This window comes from Triticum aestivum, chromosome 1A, assembly GCF_018294505.1.
Source record: "Triticum aestivum cultivar Chinese Spring chromosome 1A, IWGSC CS RefSeq v2.1, whole genome shotgun sequence".
Lineage (NCBI taxonomy): Eukaryota > Viridiplantae > Streptophyta > Magnoliopsida > Poales > Poaceae > Triticum > Triticum aestivum.
Genome location: NC_057794.1, coordinates 2,561,823 through 2,581,281, shown reverse-complemented (window position 1 = coordinate 2,581,281; position 19,459 = coordinate 2,561,823). Strand labels below are relative to the sequence as shown.

Here is a 19,459-nt window from a genome sequence, read left to right as displayed (position 1 = left end):
ATGGGAAGATCGTCAAACAAGAGAGCCAAGAACCAGCAAAAATAAAACTTGGAAGACATCACCATATATAATAACAATACTACTAGAGGGAACTCTAATAAGGCACCACAAAGCTCGTCCTATGGAAGAACTTTGCGTTCCCACCCAGGCTTCAGTTCTGAATCTCCATCGGCGGCGGGCAGAAGCTTCAGTTTCAGCTGGCAGTGCAAATGATCTTTCCATCATGCTGGATTCAAAATGGGAAGTACGTACGAGCACCAATCGAAAGATGTAACAAGGAGCCAGCAAACAAAAATAAAAGCTTGGCTTTTGCTGACAGATAAGCAAGAGAGGACTGAATTATCCAACTCCTTGGCATGCATTACACAGTGCACTGATTAAATAGCATTCACCAATCAAATTAAACGGTATTGCCCACATTATTACAGATCAGAAATAGTAGTGAATAGTTTTACTGAAATCTCTCACACTCAGAAATAGTCAAATTAAACAGTATACGGCGTCTGTTTCACTCTGAAAAATGCATTGCACAAGCAAAAAAGCACAAGGAAAGAAAGAACAACTCTCACACATCCGGCTGGCTGGCCTGGCAATATTTTTTCCTTATGGCTCGACATTCCTTCACTGATTCACCGACCTGTGATTCCTAGCCAACCTTCTCTTATTTCTTCTCTTTTTTTGCGGGACAATCTCACTAGAATTTTCGTCTGAGGCTAGCAAATGGATGACGAAACATAACAAAAGTTAGTAGCAGATCCTCATGAGACAGCCCATTTTTCCTGATACAAAAAAAAAGAATGCAGAAAACGTGATTACAGTCTTACATGCTGGGTCTTCAAATCTTTGGTCGGGGATGTGCTTGATCTTCTGCCAATTTGGATGTCTAACTGTTTGACATGACTTCGTGAACTCACCACTGCAGTATGCAACAGAAAACTTTTCAGGAGATCGGGGCAGTGTTGGAAGCGACCGGATATTCAAGCACCCTTCAATTTCCAGTTCCTTGAGCGATCTGAGGTGCTCAATATTGCCTGGTAAGGCGTCCCACCTCCAGTGACCAAGCCAGAGCACACGAAGATGAACGAAAACCTCAAGCTCAGGACCAGGTCCCGGTTGGCTCCATCCAAACAACACAAGTTTTTGCAGGTTCTTTGGGCCACTTTTCTGCTTACCCACAATCCAATCTGGGTACCTCGAGCTTTCATAGCCGGAGATAATCAGTTCTTGAAGACCTACGGGAGGGCACAGGCCCTCAAGCACCTCTGCCTCAACTTCTGAACTGCACCTTGTACCATCATCACCCCATTCCAACTTCAGTTCCTTCAACCGATCCTTGGCAGTTAGATTGGCTTCAACAGCTTTAACCTTGCTTTTAACATTTTCAAGGCTATAAATGTCCAAACTGGATCGAAGCTTGTTTAGGTCCCTCAACTGCTTTATCTCATAACCTTTTTCATTCCTTATTGTGAACCTGCTGCTTGGTAACGTTTGGAGTGAGATCAGCCTGCCTATGTTAGGACATTCCAACTTCTCACAAATTATGTGTCGCAGGTTAATAAGGTTATCAAGGGTAAATTCCCAAATTTGGCCATGGCTATGATTACCAAAGTCTAGCAGCTGCATCTGGTGAAGTTTATTCGTTAGTGTGCTTGGTAAAATTACGGTGCATTCGAATGTCCTGAAAGCAAGATAGCATAGGTCCTTTAACTGACTAATGGATTCTGGTAACAGGAACTTTTTGGGTTGTATGATTGGAAGATGTTCCCGGCTGAAAGCAACAGCCAATACCCGCAATTTATGTAGCCTCTTGCATATACTCTCCATGACTTTTTCCTCCACTGATGTATCCCTTTCAACAACATATATTATGAGAGTGTGTAAATTTTCTAATCCAAGGATCTTCTTAGTAATCAATTCTCCATCATAATGCTCTACAAGAAGATGGCAGACGTCTTGGGGAACGTCTCCTTTCCACCCTTCTCCTCTTTGACTCTTTGCATTCTCTATTCTGAAGCAGTCCGTTCCACTCATCTTGTCTAATAAATTATGCAACAGGTCAGGAATTGTAAACCAAGTATCATACCATTCTCCTCCTTGTTGCAGAAATGAGCATGACACACTCTTGAAAATAACTCTCAGCTACATCTTCCATGTCCTCTGTTGCACTGGTCTTTATAAACCCTTGTGCTATACACAAGCGAACTAACACATCCCTTCTTAACTTGGATCTCTTGGGGAAAATACTGCAATATTTGAAGCTTCGCTGGAGATCTGGATTAAGTTGTTGATACCTCAACCAGAGAGCACCCATAGTGGCATTCAATATTTCCGGATTAAACTGCAGATAATAACATGGAATTAGCACTTTGGATTAATAGTATAGTGATATTTGTCTACGGAACATAGATATATAATTTAATTTTGAGCACCTGCATGGCTTTAGTATTTAAAATATGTGTCCAACCAAATGTTCTCAAAAGCACATGCTTCAGGAATAACCGAGAGTCCAAAAACGAATAAGTTTTACATAGATACAAATTTGCACTCATTTCATGGGTGCAAACTTTCATGAAAATATGAACTATTTTGAACCGAAAAGAAAAAAAATCTATGTTGTAAAAAAAGAACTTTCATGAAACATTTCAATCTTATAGAATGTTTATGTTGTAAATATACCCATGATCAATAGACGGCCCAAATCAAATAGTTATTTTTACCTCATACGAGGTAGATAATATATCATTGGCACCGGCCAAATCTATGCACCGAGGGCAAGAGGTTTTGGGCCATTGGATGGAAAAGTGTCCCGCAAGATTCATGCATAAGTTGCGATATAGCATATTTGCAGGAATAACTTTGTATGGTATGAAAATCTGCACACACTTTAGCTCTTTATGTTCTTGGTTGCTGTTATTGTTATAAAAACAATCGTTTATTTATTATAAATATTCACCCATAGTTCATTTCAGAAAATCAACCCGGGAGTTATCTCATCTATAATTTGATAAAACTTAAATGAGTTTCAACATTAAGTTTCATATCCAACACTTGATGAAACTGAATTTCACAAAAAAGAAACAAGTTGAACTTGATAAATCTTGGTTTTATATATGAACCGTAGTTTAGAAAAATCACCACAAACAGAGGTGCAGGTTGATTTTAATTAAATACAAGATTTTTTGTAAATATGTCAGCTGTCAATGGATCATGTCCATCACTTCATCATCCAATGGTTGCAGATGTATGTGCATATCCAATAAAAAAAATCACGTGGTGAACTATATACATTGCCATAAGAGAGGCAAGTAGGAGCGTCTCAAAAATGCTCGAAACATAAATACATTAACATTATATTATTTCAAACATCTCGCCATAAAAAATAGATAGGTTCGTCATGAAGCCGCCATTGTTAATTTTATTATTAGCTATTGAGGTTCCCTAGCTCGTTCTATAGATGCCGCCGAATTGTTATTGGAGGCAGTAATGATGTATTCAATAAGTTCGTGAATAGATCTTTTCACATAAATACGTTGGTACAAAAAATATATTTTATTATATTATTAATAAAAATCATGGTGAATCTAACACCATTAATTTATTCTAGTGCTTCTATTTCTTTCGCCTAATAAAAATGTTTTTTTCAAAGTGTTAGCGATCATGAGGGGATTAGAGGTTTTCTCTCCCTAGTGCATTAGGCGAATCATGGTACCGCTCAGTTATAGCATTTTTTACCTGTTCAAATAACCAATTAAGTCTATTTCACTTCACCTACTGGCTGCTTGGAGCGATAAAAGAGCAAATGGAGATGTATGCACACAAAGTTTCAAGATTAAGTTTGGTGGGAGGTATGCCATGGATTCCACGCGAGTTATTTTACCTGCTGTGAAGTAATCACGCTACTTTCAATATATCCATCTATAGTTTCTCTTCCATCAAGCGCACTGATTATATGTTGTGAATCTGGTCTCCTTGCCGGGTTGCTCTCCCTGCACTTCATTGCTATCTCAGCACATACTCGTACCTGTTCCAGTTGTACATCCCTCTCTAGTTTCTCCATTATGGCGCTCCAACTTTGTACTACATGCGAATTGAATTAGTGTATTATGAAAACAAGAGACATCTTTTGCAACACAAAATTAATGTATACAAATCCCATCAGGTAGAGTTAATTGCAAGAACTCACCGGACGCCTTTGCGGAAAGAACGGTTTTACAATTTTTTGGCAAAGAAACATCGGGTAATAATTTTGCATAAACCACTGATTGGTGGATTAGAGTCATTTGAACACGTTTCCGACAGGTGTGTCCCACTCACTGGATCTGACTTGGCAAAAAATATCATGTGTGCAGTGCAGGTTGACTCTTTCTTCTTCCCTCTCCTCTCTTTCTCATTATATTGAACAGGTTGTATGCATTCGGGAGTTCGACCGCATGCTCCGGCGTGAGGGCCGGCCTACCACTGACCGCTACTGCTGCATCGTGCATGGGGGGTGTCCCAGGGGTGTGGCACAGAGGAAGCGAGGTGCAGCCAGACGCCGTCGAAACGCGGCATGGCGCTGTGGGTCAGGCGCCATCTGCTGCTGGTGAGGCACACGCGGCCGGATGCCGAGCGCTGCTGGGCTTGAGGTCACCGTGATGTGGGCGGATCACCAACCTTAGCATGCACGCGCTAGCGCTGGAGCACCGCATCTGGCGAGCCGCGTCGCGTGCCGTCGACTGGCGTCCCGTCTACCCCGCGACACGTAGCACTCGCCACAAATGAGCAACCACGCCCAGCTGCGTCTCCCAGCAACCGGTGCACCATATCACAGGGGTCACCGACGTCCATGAACCGCCGGTGGGTAGTGTCGGCGCTGCCTCCCGCAGCACCTTCTTCCTCTAGCCGCCTCTCACAGCTCACGGAATAGACAGAAGAACACAAGAAATTTGATGGCCGGCTGCCTCTCACAGCCCAACCTTTTCGTCCTCTGTATTTCTCCTGAGTCTTGACCAATGATACATGCTTACAACACCTTAAGTAGCACACACGCACACACAACCCAGCCGTCTCATTCGGACACTAAGTCACACACGCACGCACACGTTGAAGCCCACATCTGCTTGATCCTATTTTCACTCATCAATAACTACTTGTGCGGCATCTCATCAACGGCCACACGACCTGGCCACAACTACCAGCAAACGCTCCCAAGAATACTTGCATGCTTGCACTCGGCTATTGACTAAGACTAACTAATCTAGTAATGCACCCATGCACTCGCCTCCTGGCTTGCCGATCCTCTCACGCGCACTTTCTATATCTCTGTGCTTGTCGATCAAGCCGCTGCCGCCATGTCGCAATGCATGCAGCCACAAGTACTTAACACACTACTAATGCAAGTCTATGGCAACGATACCACGCAATACAAAATAAACATGAGACTAGACATATACAACAAGGTTAACCGGGCTTCCTTGGACCCCCGCAAGCGCGAGGGACGTGGGCGGTGGCACGGGATTCCTTCGACGTCAGGGAGCACAACGGACGCGGGCGGCGGCGGAGCTCCCTGCTCCTATCATCCATGGCCGGCGGCAGGCTTAGGTGGGGTTCCGATGCGAGAAATGCTACACCTACGTAGGCAGTCCTACGTGATTAACGTAATGGGCCAGGTGGCATTATTTTGTTGGAGGAAATTAAGGAAGGGGGCCCACACAGTTGAATTCAGGGGGCGGTGGAGAGGTTAATATGTGACAGTAAGTCTACGTGGGTGTAGCATTTTTGTTTCCGATGCGATAGTTGGCAAGACGACTCCGACACAACGATGGAGATCAAGGTTTCGAGCTGGTGACGATGTAGATCATGACGATGCTTTGGAGATGAAGATCAAAAGCACAAGATGACGATGGCCATATCATGTCACATATTTTAATTGCATGTGATGTTTATCTTTTATGCATCTTAGTTTGCCTAGAACGACAGTAGCATTATAAGATGATCCCTTCACTAAATTTCAAGATAAAAGTGTTCTCCCTGAGTATGCACCGTTGCTAAAGTTCGTCGTTTCGGAGCACCTCGTGATGATCGGGTGTGATAGACTCTACGTTCACATACAATTGGTGTAAAACAGTTTTGCACATGCAAAATACTTGTGTTAAACTTGACGAGCCTAGCATGTACAGACATGGTCTCGGAACACTTGAGACCGAAAGGTCGAACGTCAGTCATATAGATATGATCAACATAGAGATGTTCACCATTGAGAACTACCCCATCTCACGAGATGATCGGATATGAGTTAGTTGATTTGGATCATGTATCACTTAGATAACTTGGTGGATGTTAATTTAAGGGGGAGTTCATTAGTAATTTGATTAATTTAACTTAAATTTGTCATGAACTTCGTCTTGATAGTTTTTGCATATATATGTTGTAGATCAATAGCTCGCAGTATAGCTCCCCTATTTTTGATATGTTCCGAGAGAAAACTAAGTTGAAAGATGATGGTAGCAATAATGCGGACTGGGTTCGTGATATAAGGATTATCCTCATTGCTGCACAGAAGAATTATGTCCTTGATGCACCGCTAGGTGACAGACCTATTGCAGGAGCAGATGCAGACATTATGAACGTTTGTCAAGCTAGATAAGATGACTACTTAATAGTTTAGTGCACCATGCTTTACGGCTTAGAATCAGGATTTCAAAAACGTTTTGAACGCCACGGAGCATATGAGATGTTCTAAGAGCTAAAATTGGTATTTCGGACTCATGCCCATGTCGAGAGGTATGGGACCTCTGACAAGTACTTTGCCTACAAGATGGAGGAGAATAGTTCAGCCAGTGAGCATGTGCACAGAATGTCTGGGTACTACAATCGCTTGAATCAAGTGGGAGTTAATCTTCCAGATAAGATAGTGATTGACAGAGTTCTCTAGTCACTACCACCAAGCTACTAGAACTTCGTGATGGATTATAATATGCAAGGGATGACGAAAACGATTCCCGAGCTCTTCACGATGCTGAAATCGGCGGAGGTAGAAACCAAGAAAGAGCATCAGTGTTGATGGTTAACAAGACCACTAGTTTCAAGAAAAGGGCAAGGGAAAGAAAGGGAACTTCAAGAAAAATGGCAAGCAAGTTGCCACTCCTATGAAGAAGCCCAAAGCTAGACCTAAGCCTGAAACCAAATGCTTCTACTGTAATGGGAATGGTCACTAGAAGCGGAACTGCCACAAATACTTGGCGGATAAGAAGGATGGCAAAGTGAACAAAGGTATATTTGATATACATGTTATTGATGTGTTCCTTAGTAGTACTCATAGTAGCGCCTGGGTATTTGATACTGGTTCGGTTGCTCATATTTGTAACTTGAAATAGGAGTTGCAGAATAGATGGAGACTAGTAAAGGGCGAGGTGACGATGTGTGTTGGAAGTGTTTCCAAGATTGATATAATCACCATCGCACACTCCCCCTACCTTCGGGATTAGTGTTGAGCCTAAATAAATGTTATTTGGTGTTTGCATTGAGCATGAATATGATTAGATCATGTTTATTGCAATACGGTTATTCATTTAAGTCAGAGAATAATTGATGTTATGTTTACATAAATAAAACCTCCTATGGTCATAAACCCAATGTAAATGGTTTATTGAAATCTCGATCGTAGTGATACACATGTTCATGATATTGATGCCAAAAGATGCAAAGTTGATAATGATAGTGCAACATACTTATGGCACTGCCGTTTAGGTCATATTGGAGCGCATGAAGAAACTGCATGCGGATGGACTTTTGGAATCACTTGATTATGAATCATTTGATACTTGCGAACCATGCCTCACGGGCAAGATAACTAAACTCCGTTCTCCGGAACAATGGGGCGAGCTAATGACTTATTAGAAATAATACATACCGATGTATGCGGTCCGATGAGTGTTGAAGCACACGGCGGGTATCGTTATTTTCTAACCTTCACAGATGATTTGAGTAGATATGGGTATATCTACATGATGAAACACAAGTCTGAAACATTTGAAAAGTTCAAAGAATTTCAGAGTGAAGTGAAGAATCATCATAACAAGAAAATAAGTTTCTATGATCTGATCGCGGAGGCGAATATTTGAGTTACGAGTATGACCTTCATTTAAAACAATGTGGAATTGTTTCACAGCTCATGCCACCTGGAACACCACAGCTTAATGGTGTGTTCGAACATCGTAACCGTACTTTATTAGATATGGTGCGTTCTATGATGTCTCTTACCGATTTACCACTATCATTTTGGGGTCATGCATTAGAGACAATCGCATTCAAGTTAAATAAGGCACCGTTTAAATTCGTTGAGACGATACCGTATGAACTATGGGTTGGCAAGAAACCTAAGCTATTGTTTCTTAAAGTTTGGGGATGCGGCGCTTATGTCAAAAAGGCTTCAGCCTGATAAGCTCGAACCCAAAGCAAAGAAGTGCATCTTCATAGGATACCCAAAAGAAACTATTGGGTATACCTTCTACCACAGATCCGAAGATAAGATCTTTGTTGCTAAGAATGGGTCTTTTCTAGAGAAGGAGTTTCTCTCGAAAGAAGTGAGTGAGAGGAAAGTAGAACATGATGAGGTAGTTGTACCTTCTCTCGAATTGGAAAGTAGCACATCACAGAAAGCCGTTCACGTGATGCCTACACCAACTAGAGAGGAAGCAAATGATGCTGATCATGAAACTTCAGATCAAGTTACTACTAAACCTAGTAGGTCGACCAGAGCGCGATCCGCACCAGGGTGGAATGGTAATCCTATCCTGGAAGTTTTGTTATTAGACCATGTCGGACCTACGAACTGTAAAGAAGCTATGATGAACCCAGATTCTGATAAAATGGCTTAAGGCCATGAAATCGCAGATAGGATCCATGTATGATAACAAAGCGTGGACTTTGGTGGATTTTCTCGATGATCGGCAAGCCATAGAGAATAAATGGATCTTCAAGAAGAAAACCAACGCTGATGGTAATGTTACTATCTACAAAGCTTGACTTGTTGCAAAAGGTTTTCGTTAAGTTCAAGGGGTGACTACGATGAGACTTTCTCACCCGTAGCAATGCTTAAGTCCGTCCGAATCATGTTAGCAATTGCCGCATTTTATGATTATGAAATCTGACAGATGGATGTCAAAAACTGCATTCCTTAACAGGTTTCTTAAGGAAGAGTTGTATATGATGCAATCAGAAGGTTTTGTCGATCCTAAAGGTGCCGACAAAGTGTGCAAGATCTAGCGATCCATCTATGGACTCGTGCAAGCATCTCGGAGTTGGAATATACGCTTTGATGAGGTGATCAAAGAATACGGTTTTATACAGACTTACAGTGAAGCCTGCATTTACAAGAAAGTGAGTGGGAGCTCTGGAGCATTTCTGATATTATATGTGAATGGCATATTGTTGATTGGAAATGATATAGAATTTCTGAATAGCATAAAAGGATTCTTTTCAATGAAAGACCGCGGTGAAGCTGTTTATGTATTGGGCATCAAGATCTATAGGGATAGATCGAGACGCTTGATAGGACTTTCACAAAGCACATACCTTGACAAAGTTTTGAAGGAGTTCAAAATGAATTAGTCAAAGAAATGGTTCTTACCTGTGTTACAAGGTGTAAAGTAAGACTCGAAATCCGACCACGGCAAAAGATAAAGAGAGAATGAAAGTCATTCCCTATGCCTTAGCCATAGGTTCAATAAAGTATGTCATGCTGTGTAGCAAACCTGTTGTGTAACTTGCCATGAGTTTGGCAAGCGATTACAATAGTGATCCAGGAGTAGATCACTGGACAGCGGTCAAAATTATCCTTGATTACCTAAGAGAACTAAGGAGATATTTCTCGGTTATGGAGGTGATATAGAGTTCGTTGTAAAGGGTTACGTCGATGCAAGCTTTGACGCCGGTTCAAATGACTCTGAGTCTCAATCTAGATACATATTGAAAGTGAGAGCAATTATCTTGAGTAGCTCCGTGCATAGCCTTGTAAACATAGAAATTTGCAAAATACATACAGATCTGAATGTGACAGACCCGTTGACTAAACTTCTCTCACAAGAAAAATATGATCACACCTTAGTACTCTTTGGGTGTTAATCACATGGGGATGTGAACTAGATTATTGACTCTAGTAAACTCTTTGGGTGTTAGTCACATGGCGATGTGCACTGTGGGTGGTAATCACATGGCAATGAGAACTTGATTATTGACTCTAGTGAAAGTGAGAGACTGAAGGAAATATGCCCTGGAGGCAATAATAAAGTTGTTAATTATATTTCCTTATTCATGATCAAGGTTTATTATTCATGCTAGAATTGTATTGATTGGAAACGAAAATACATGTGTGGATATATAAACAAAAACCGTGTCCCTAGTGAGCCTTTACTAGACTAGCTCGTTGATCAAAGATGGTTAAGATTATCTAACCTTTGACATGTGTTGTCATTTGATAACGGGATCACATCATTAGCGTAGCATATTGACCGTTCAGTCCATTGCTATTGCTTTCTTCATGTCAATTACATATTCCTTGGACTATGAAATTATGTAACTCCTGAATACTGGAGGAATACCTTGTGTGCTATCAAGCATCACAATGTAACTGGGTGATCATAAAGATGCTCTACAAGTATCTCCGAAGGTATTTGTTGAGTTGGCATAGATCAAGATTAAGATTTATCACTCCAAGTATCGGAGAGGTGTCTATGGGCCCTCTCGGTAATACACATCATAAGAAGCCTTGCAAGCAAATGGCAAACGAGTTAGTTATGAGATGATGTATTACGGAACGAGTAAAAAGACTTGCCAGTAACGAAATTGAGCTAGGTATGGAGATACCGACGATCGAATCTCAGGCAAGTAACATACGAATGGACAAAGGGAATTACGTATGTTGTCATAAGGTTCGACCGATAAAGATCTTCGTAGAATATGTAGGAGCCAAGATGAGCATCCAGGTTCCGCTATTGGTTATTGACCTGAGAGGTGTCTCGGTCATGTCTACATAGTTCTCAAACCCGTAGGGTCCGCATGCGGAACGTCCGTTGAAAAATAGTGTTATATGAGTTATGTATGTTGGTGACCGAATGTTGTTCGGAGTCTTGGATGAGATCACGGACATGACGAGGAGCTCCGGAATGGTCCGGAGGTAAAGATTGATATATAGGATGATATGGTTAGGCCAAGGGGTAAGGCCCACAGGGCTTTAGGTCGGTACAAAAGGAGTTTTGCGGAGGCCAGGGGGCCAAACGCTGGAGACCCTGGCATCTGGCCCTGGGCCAGACGCCGAGGCCCATGGCGTCTGGGCCAGATGCCAAGGACTGTGGCGTCGGGTCCTGGAAGTCCGAGAAGGACTCTTCCTTGCGGGCAAAACCGACTTTGAGGAGGATCTTTCTCCAAGTTACGACCCCAGGGCTCAACATATAAATAGAGGGGCAGGGCTAGCACCTGGAACACATCAAGAATCACCAAGCCGTGTGCCGGCAACCCCGTCCCCTCTAGTTTATCCTCCGTCATAGTTTATGTTGTGCTTGGCGAAGCCCTGCGGAGATTGTTCTTCACCAACACCGTCTCCACGCTATCGTGCTGCCGGAACTCATCTACTACTTTGCCTATCTTGCTGGATCGAGAAGGCGAGGACGTCATCGAGCTGAACGTATGCTGAACGCGGAGGTGCCGTAGATTCGGTACTTGATCGGGACGGATCGTGAAGGGGTACGACTACATCAACCGCGTTGATAAACGCTTGCGCTTAGCGATCTTCAAGGGTATGAAGATGCTCTCCTCCTATCGTAGCTATGCATCTCCATGGATAGATCTTGAGTGTGCGTAGAAATTTCTTATTTTCCATGCGACGTTTCCCGACATTTTATTCACATGTTGAACTATATTTTCTGAATACTCCACACTGCACTAATTTTACAGCTAAAATCGTGATTTGGTTTGGTTCAACGTGATAATACTTCAGATGTAGTTCAACATCTCTTTTGTCCTTCTTGAAAAAAGGTTGAATCACCCCTTCACAAAGTGTGGTTGAGTTGTAGGCATAGTGTAAAACTGGATCGGCCCATCGGTTTGATTGGAAAAGAGAAGAAACCAGGGGCCCCATATGTTCATTTAAGCTTCACGTACCGTTTCCACCATCAGATGGGTGAAACGAGGTGAACCGGGCAGTTTTCTGCAGAATCGGACAATAAACTTGGCAGGTTGAACCAGATGAATCCCGAAAAATATATTTGGAAAAGTGGGATTCAAACCCTGCAATTGAGTGACCAGCTGTACCCATGCCAATAACCACTATGTCAGGGTCATTTTGATGTCTATTATGAGGAAACAAGGCTTTAACCATTTTCAGTACAAAATTAGCATATACTACATACCAATTATAAATGTTTTATGATAAAACCATAAAATGGACCGGTGAACCGGCAGCCTAATCGGTGAAAACCTGAATGTAGAGGCTCAATGGTTTAGTCACCGCCTCGGTTTTTAAAACTACACATGAAGGTGACTTCCATCTACTAGATGTTGAAATCGAAGTTTCATATATTTTTCATGTTGTATAAAATCGAAGTCTTTCAGTTAAGCTATATGTTCCATGGCAGATTTATTAGTAAAAATGAAAGCGAGTGAACTTATGTTGCATCTAAAAAGAGAAGAAAGTAGTGTATTGGTTTTGAAGTACATCCTTCATATTTAAAAGAGAACCTAAATCCTGCTTACCATGTCAACATCATACTGATACCAGTTCTCTCCTGTGAGTACCTCCATGATTATTATACCAAGACTATAGATATCAAGCTGGTGTGTGATTTCACCGTTACCACATTCTGGTGCAGAATATCTCCTGCATAATAGACACGCGTGCGTTGAGTAACGGAACAAAAATGTGGAACTTTCAGGAGGCTTAGCAAACTTACAATGTTCCGCGTATGTTTACAGTAAAAGTCTGGCTTTGCATTGGACGAAAGCACCTTGATAGACCGAAATCGGTAATTTTTGGTACCAAATTATTATCCATCAATATATTCTCTGGCTTTAGATCTAAGTGGACAATATTATTTTGATGAAGATAATGTAACCCCTGACAAATTCCCAATATAATTTGAAAGCGGTCTCTCCACTGAAGTCCGCAAGATGTATCTACGAAGGAGAGGATAAAGGAAGCCGAGTATTATTTGACATACTTCAAGTCTATAATATTCAAATCTATCGATGGTATGTGGTGCTTATCTAAAAGAAGATAGCATATGACATAGTGAGAATAAATATGTGGGATACTGAACCGTATGAAATTTAACGATGAATATAAAGGATAAAAGAAACTTTGCGCCACATGATCCTACCCGTGATATACTCACGAAGACTTCCTTTGGGAACAAACTCGAAGCAAAGCAACCTTTGTCGTACATCGGCCATGACCAATTTTCCTTCGTACTTTAACATACTGCCTTGTGTGTCAGCACAATATCCCAGAAATCGCACTACATTTTTGTGCTTCACCTTCATGAGGCATTCAACTTCTCGAACGTACTCCTTCTCATACTCATACGTATTTGACATCCTTTTCACCGCCACGGACCTATTCTCTAGAATACCCTACATGGAGAAGATGCCTTGTCTTGTCAGCAACAACTTCAGTTTGCAGATAAAGTTTGATCAAATCACAGGGCAGCTCAGAGTCAGAGTTACTGTACCTCATAAACCTCCGCGAACCCACCATAGCCAATTTGCTTCTGAGGAGAGAAATCATTTGTGATTTCTTTCAGAAGTGACAGTGGCAGCGGCTTGGGCTCTGCCGTTTCATCACATAGCATGCACTCCAGGTCCCTTGGTGTGATAATAGATCGGCATTCCATTTGCAGTTATGGCACGGTACCCTTGAAACAAGAGCAAGGGCATTATTTGTGACCCTTATGTTTTTTCCATAGGAAAAGTTGTTTGCTTGACAGCATATATGAGTTGTCAAATCAGAGGAAGTTGCAGTTTCGTTCAGAAAAAAAACACAAAAACCACCTCCCTAAGGTGACAGAGCGTAGGCAGCCAGGACAAATTACATCTGAAGAAGTTCTGGGTCAAGGAATTTTTTGTGATTACCTGCCAAGGCAGAGGCCCAAGCTTGAAATGATTTCTTCCAGACTAGGACGACGGATGATTTCTTAAGCTGACAAGGAAGGCTTCCATAGAGGGATGGTGAGATCTAAATCCTGTCCATGTGAGAGAGAACACGGGGGACTTATATTATGAAACGACTACCAAGTGAACACTTCACTAATAAGTGAGATTTTATTTAAGAGCAAGCTCGCCGCTACTGCTCTTGCTACTACCGAGGTACCCGTACGTTGCTATGGAAGACTTTGCTTTTCCTTGTTGGCTCTGTGCTGCAGCTTCCTCTGATCAGTGTTGCTGCTGCTCCGCTTCTCTTCTTCCTCTACCCGGCGATGCTGCCCACAAATGGTATTGCGAGCTATAGCTGTTGTAATGGTTGGAGTATAGAGCTCCTGGGCTTATGGCGATCGATGGTGGTGAGTCACCTCATTATATTTGCTCTCAACATGTACAACATTTCCAACACCGAGTCAACCTCATCACTTGAACTCACCTTAATGGCAAAGAAGAAAAATGATGCGTCCTATGTCCTAACTAGTTTCCCTCTAAAAAAACAACTGTACATCATTGTGAAGGAAGGTTAAGACCGTTGTGTTCAAAAGGAAGTTGTGTTCAAAACTATAGTTGTGAAGCACACAATTATTTTCACTATAGTTGTTTTCTCAAAAGGAAGGTTAAAGACCGTTGACCTCTACATCATTGTGGTGCACACAACCATTTTCACTACACAGTTGATGCAAGGCAAGGAGGCCAATGTCATTCTTTTTACTTTTCTTTTTTTAAAGGGGTCCAGTCTGCCAATGCTATGTATGAGCTCACCATTCGTTTTTTTAGAAGGAAATGATTACCAACACAACATCATATATTCAGTTAATTGACTCCAGATGATATGACAATGAGATATGACCACTAGCTCACTCCATTATTAGTTATGCTCGCTGTGGGCAGTTGGACATGAAACGACCTGTGGGGCCCAAAGATTAATGGAGGAGTACATGATAGTGGGGACGTCGCTGAAGAGGCTGGCCGGTGAGATATTAGAGTGAGCAGCTGTTAAACATGGGTGGGGCTAAAAGATCAATGGAGTACGCGTGCCACCCATCACACGTATATGAAACACTGAGCGTGTGAACCACGCAAAGTATTCAAAATGTTTTCACACAGCTGTTGAGTATCATGATTAATTAGAAAACACACGATAGACTAGGAATTCTTTCAGCTTGTCTTATACTCCAAGTTAATCATGTACTCCTATATATATAGCCCACGAGGCTCAAGCAATATCAAACATATATTCCGCCAAACCCTCTCTCCCTTCTAACATGGTATCAGCCTAACTGATCCAACCCTAGCCGCCGCCCGCAGCTTTCGCCCGCGTGCCGCCCCCGGGGCGGTCGGCCTCCATGACCGCCGATGGGGGACGAGCCTCCCGTACCTGGGGTCGTCCGCCAACAGTGTTGATCGGCTGCCCTAGAGAGTCTTTTTCCCGATCTCTTGTTTCGGGTTTTCTCTCTCCCGTCGGTCGCTTTGACCGGCGTTTACTTTTTGGTTTTCCGATCTAAGATGGGTTTGCATCGCCCGCCGCCACCGTCGACACCCGCGCGTCTCTACTCTGACACCAGCGCAACCGCCCGGCATGCTCCACAAACCGGAGGCCTCGCGCGACGCGGCAGCCCGTCACGGCCGCCATCCGTGCATCTGCCCGCCCGTCGCTCTGCGCCGGGCGTCACTGCCCTGTCCCCGAGTTCAGTGCGCCCCTCCATCGATCGAGCAACGGGATGCCGCTGTGTCGCCCCATCGGGCCGCAGCGCCGACACCCTGTGGTTCTCCTCGTGGCTGCACCGATCCACGCCGCCAATCTGTCGCCCCTTCGGGCCGTAGTGCCTCGGTATGTGGTCCCCACCGCCGCCTCGAAGTCATCCCCGTGGTTGCACCAACCCGCGCGCTACCGTTGCGTCGCCCCTTTGGGCCGTAGTGCCGCGGCCCGCCGTCAACAGCCGCCCCAAGGTTGTCCGCTCCAGGCCATCCCCGAGGCTGCACCGACCCTTGCGCTTCCGCTGCGTCGCCCCGTCGGGCTGTAGCGTGCGTGGCTCGCGGTCCCTGCAACCACCCTGAGGTCTTCCCCGTCGTCGCCCTGACCCACGCGCTGCCGCTGCGTCGCCCCTTCGGGACATAGCGTCGCGGCGCGCGGTCCACTCCGTCGTCCCCGCGCGTGGACTTCGACGTGATATGTGTCGCCATCTGCGCCATTCTTCGTCATACTGTCGGGTTCTTCCTCGCCTAATTCGAGCACCGACGCCGCGCTCCTTCCCTAGCCGCCGCCGCCTCCTCAGGCCGCCACCGCTGCTCTTCTTTCGCGGAGCCACAGCAATTTGTTGGACACCGACCGCGACGTTCTTCGCACGGCTAACTCGATCACGGCTACACCACCCTATGCTCTCGGGTACATCGACATCGGCACAAAGTGCAACCGCCTTCACTACTAGGGAAAACCTTATACACAGCATCTTAGCAGTAGCGCTGGACAAAACAGGGCGCTACTGCTACTTAGTAGTAGCGTTTTTAAATAGACCGCGCTACTGCTACTACTTTAGTAGTAGTGCCTTCTGCAAAACTGCGCTGCTGCTATATTTGTACTGGGCGCAGATGGCTAGCCCCACTTAGCAGTAGGCGTACCACTGACCAGCGCTACTGCTACGGCCCATAGCAGTAGCACGTTTCTCTGAAACGCGCTACTACTTACTTACCTTATCCTGGAGCGGTTCACCCTCTCACACTCACTCCCTCTCACTCGCTCTCGCCCGCGCCGAACCCATACGTCGTCCACCTCCGCCGCGCTGCTCCTCGCCGAGGTACTCCCTCCTCCCCTCCCTCCTCCCCCTCCTCCTCCGGCCGCCCTCCTCCCACCGCCCCTCTCCCTCCTCCTCCTCCGGCCGCCCCCTCGCTCCTCCTCTGGCCGCCCCCTCCCCCTCCACCCCCCGCCCCCTCCCTCCTCCTCCTCCGGCCGACCCCTCCCCCTCCTCCCACCGCCCCCTCCCTCCTCCGATCCCACCGGCCTCCTCCCCCTCCTCCTCTCTCCTTTCTCCTCCCTTCCCCTCATCCCTCCATCTTTTTTTCTTTCTGTTTTTCACTGTAGTTTTTTACTATTGTATAATGTAGTTTTTTTTACTGTTTTTAGTAAGTGTTTAAAATAATTAGTAAGTAAATTAATAAACTAGTTGAACTAGTTTAGTTTTAGTAAGAACTAGTTGAATTAATAGAACTAATGTATTTTTAGTAAGAAAATTAATATAACTACTTGAACTAGTTTATTTTTAGAAAGAACTAGTTTATTTATATTTATAGTAAGTTTATATTTAGTAAGAACTAGTTGAACATGTCACATTTGTTGTTAATTTTTTAGTTTAAACAATTATTCCCGCATCGACATCGATGATACATATCCCGCATCCTCGTCGTCGATACCCGTCGTTCGCTAGGGTTTTAGTTGTATTAGTGATGTTATATGTATGATACTATTCGGGATGTATTAGTGATAACTTATAGGGTTTTTGTTTTTGGAGAAATCAAGGAGCCCCTCCATCATCCCCGCCGTCGTCCCCGTCACCGACCCCCTCCGACCTCGAGGTGAGACCAGCCAAATCTCCATGTCAATATGAGTCCTATAAGATATGATGTAGATAAAAACATGTATATCTTGTCTTGCTCAAATAGGATATGTGGTTGCCCAAGTGGCCTGTCATGTTCAGGTTACACCTCCGAGTAGCCTATGTTTTGCCGGAGTGTTGATTAATTTCCATTCCGGCAAATTTCAGGTGCTCGATATGTCCTGTTTTAGCAAAGGTCATGCCGGAATTTTCCGTGAATTTTGGCATAACTTGTGCTAGAATATGTATGAAATATCGAGTGGCCTGGATTTTCTAGAAAGATAATTAAACGATATTTCGGATTGACTTTAAGTATGTAGAGGCCGAACAATCCCGACTGTTGTCGTGGGGGTCGTTTTTCCTTCTTCTCCGGGTGCTAGACCTTTGTTATGCACTAGGGGAAGGAGGAGTAATGACCATCACCGGTGGTCGCAAATGACAGAGAGGAATCAGTGAGGGAGAGTCTCCACCATATATGAGAGGACGAAGTATCGCGACTGTTGTCGTGGGGGTAGCTTCTCCTTCGTTCCCGTGTGCTAGACAATTTGGTGTAATGCACTCGGGAATGAAAGGAGGAGCTACCATCACCGATGGTCGAATATATACACCACGTGAGCTGAGAGTTTTCAAGAAAAGACTCGACAAACCGATAGTCAACCCGTGATGAATAACGAACAAGCTGAGAGTTTTAATAGTACCAGTTTAATCTTTGAATTATGAACATAGGAAATGTCGTCGAACGAAGAAGGTCCCGGGGAGTGCTCCTGGTGCAGCGACAACCGGGGCTTCTGTTACAGGCCTCACCTGGACGAAGGTCGGCGCTTCAGCATTAAGCTCGAGGAGGCCTTCGATTGTGATACGGTAAGCTATGACGCAAAGTGTTTTTTCGTAATTAAGCTCGACTTCTACTACTTCAACGTGTAATTTTCGTCTTTTACAATTCGACTAGCTTATCCCATGCCATGCAAGACGCTATGTCTTGGATAGGATGGGTTTTGAAGATCATGAGAGGAATGAAACAAAAAAAAGTTATCCTAAGGACCATCATGGTATGGATTTTGAGGTAAATCTATATAATTCTGAGAGCGTATCCCATTTTGGTTGCCTGGGTTGGGAAACACTTTGCAAGATGTATGATTTTCAAGAGGGTATGTTGTCACCATGGATCTTGGTGATCCTGACATCGACCAAGACAATTTGGACATTTGGGTCCTTGTTGATACGCTTCCAATTATACCACTATGTGAGTTCCTCAAACATAGTTATTAAGTAATTTATATTGTTTATTTTAAAATAGTTGACAGCTTATTTCCATTGATAGCTTACTTACATTCTTCAAAGAATGTGCAGAAGATGGTAGATAGAACCAACTACACCGATTGCTCTGAGTTAACTTATCAGGAGAAAAGTCATCTGGTCGCATATTGTACTGATCTTGAGAATTACAACGCCTTTTATTGAACTCCTCCAAATTATGGTCAATACGTGCCACTAGTGCACGTGTTGAACCACGATAACTTCCATGGAGATATCCTGGTAAGATTTTTTACTATTACGACATCCGTGCATCTTTTGCATACTTCTAAAACTAAACTACATTGCTAACTACGAAGTTATTACTATGTTTTTCAACAGAAAATCCTGATAGATTGTGTGCCTCATTTGATGTGTCAGAATGGTCGCCTTAATGTTTTGAA

The 19,459-nt window shown here is 43.7% G+C and overlaps 1 pseudogene; it reads right to left on the bottom strand.

Annotated features, from left to right (window-relative positions):
* Positions 1-398: 398 nt before the first annotated feature.
* On the bottom strand, positions 399-14,524 carry LOC123184075 (uncharacterized; annotated as a pseudogene).
* Between the last annotated feature and the right edge of the window lie 4,935 nt (positions 14,525-19,459).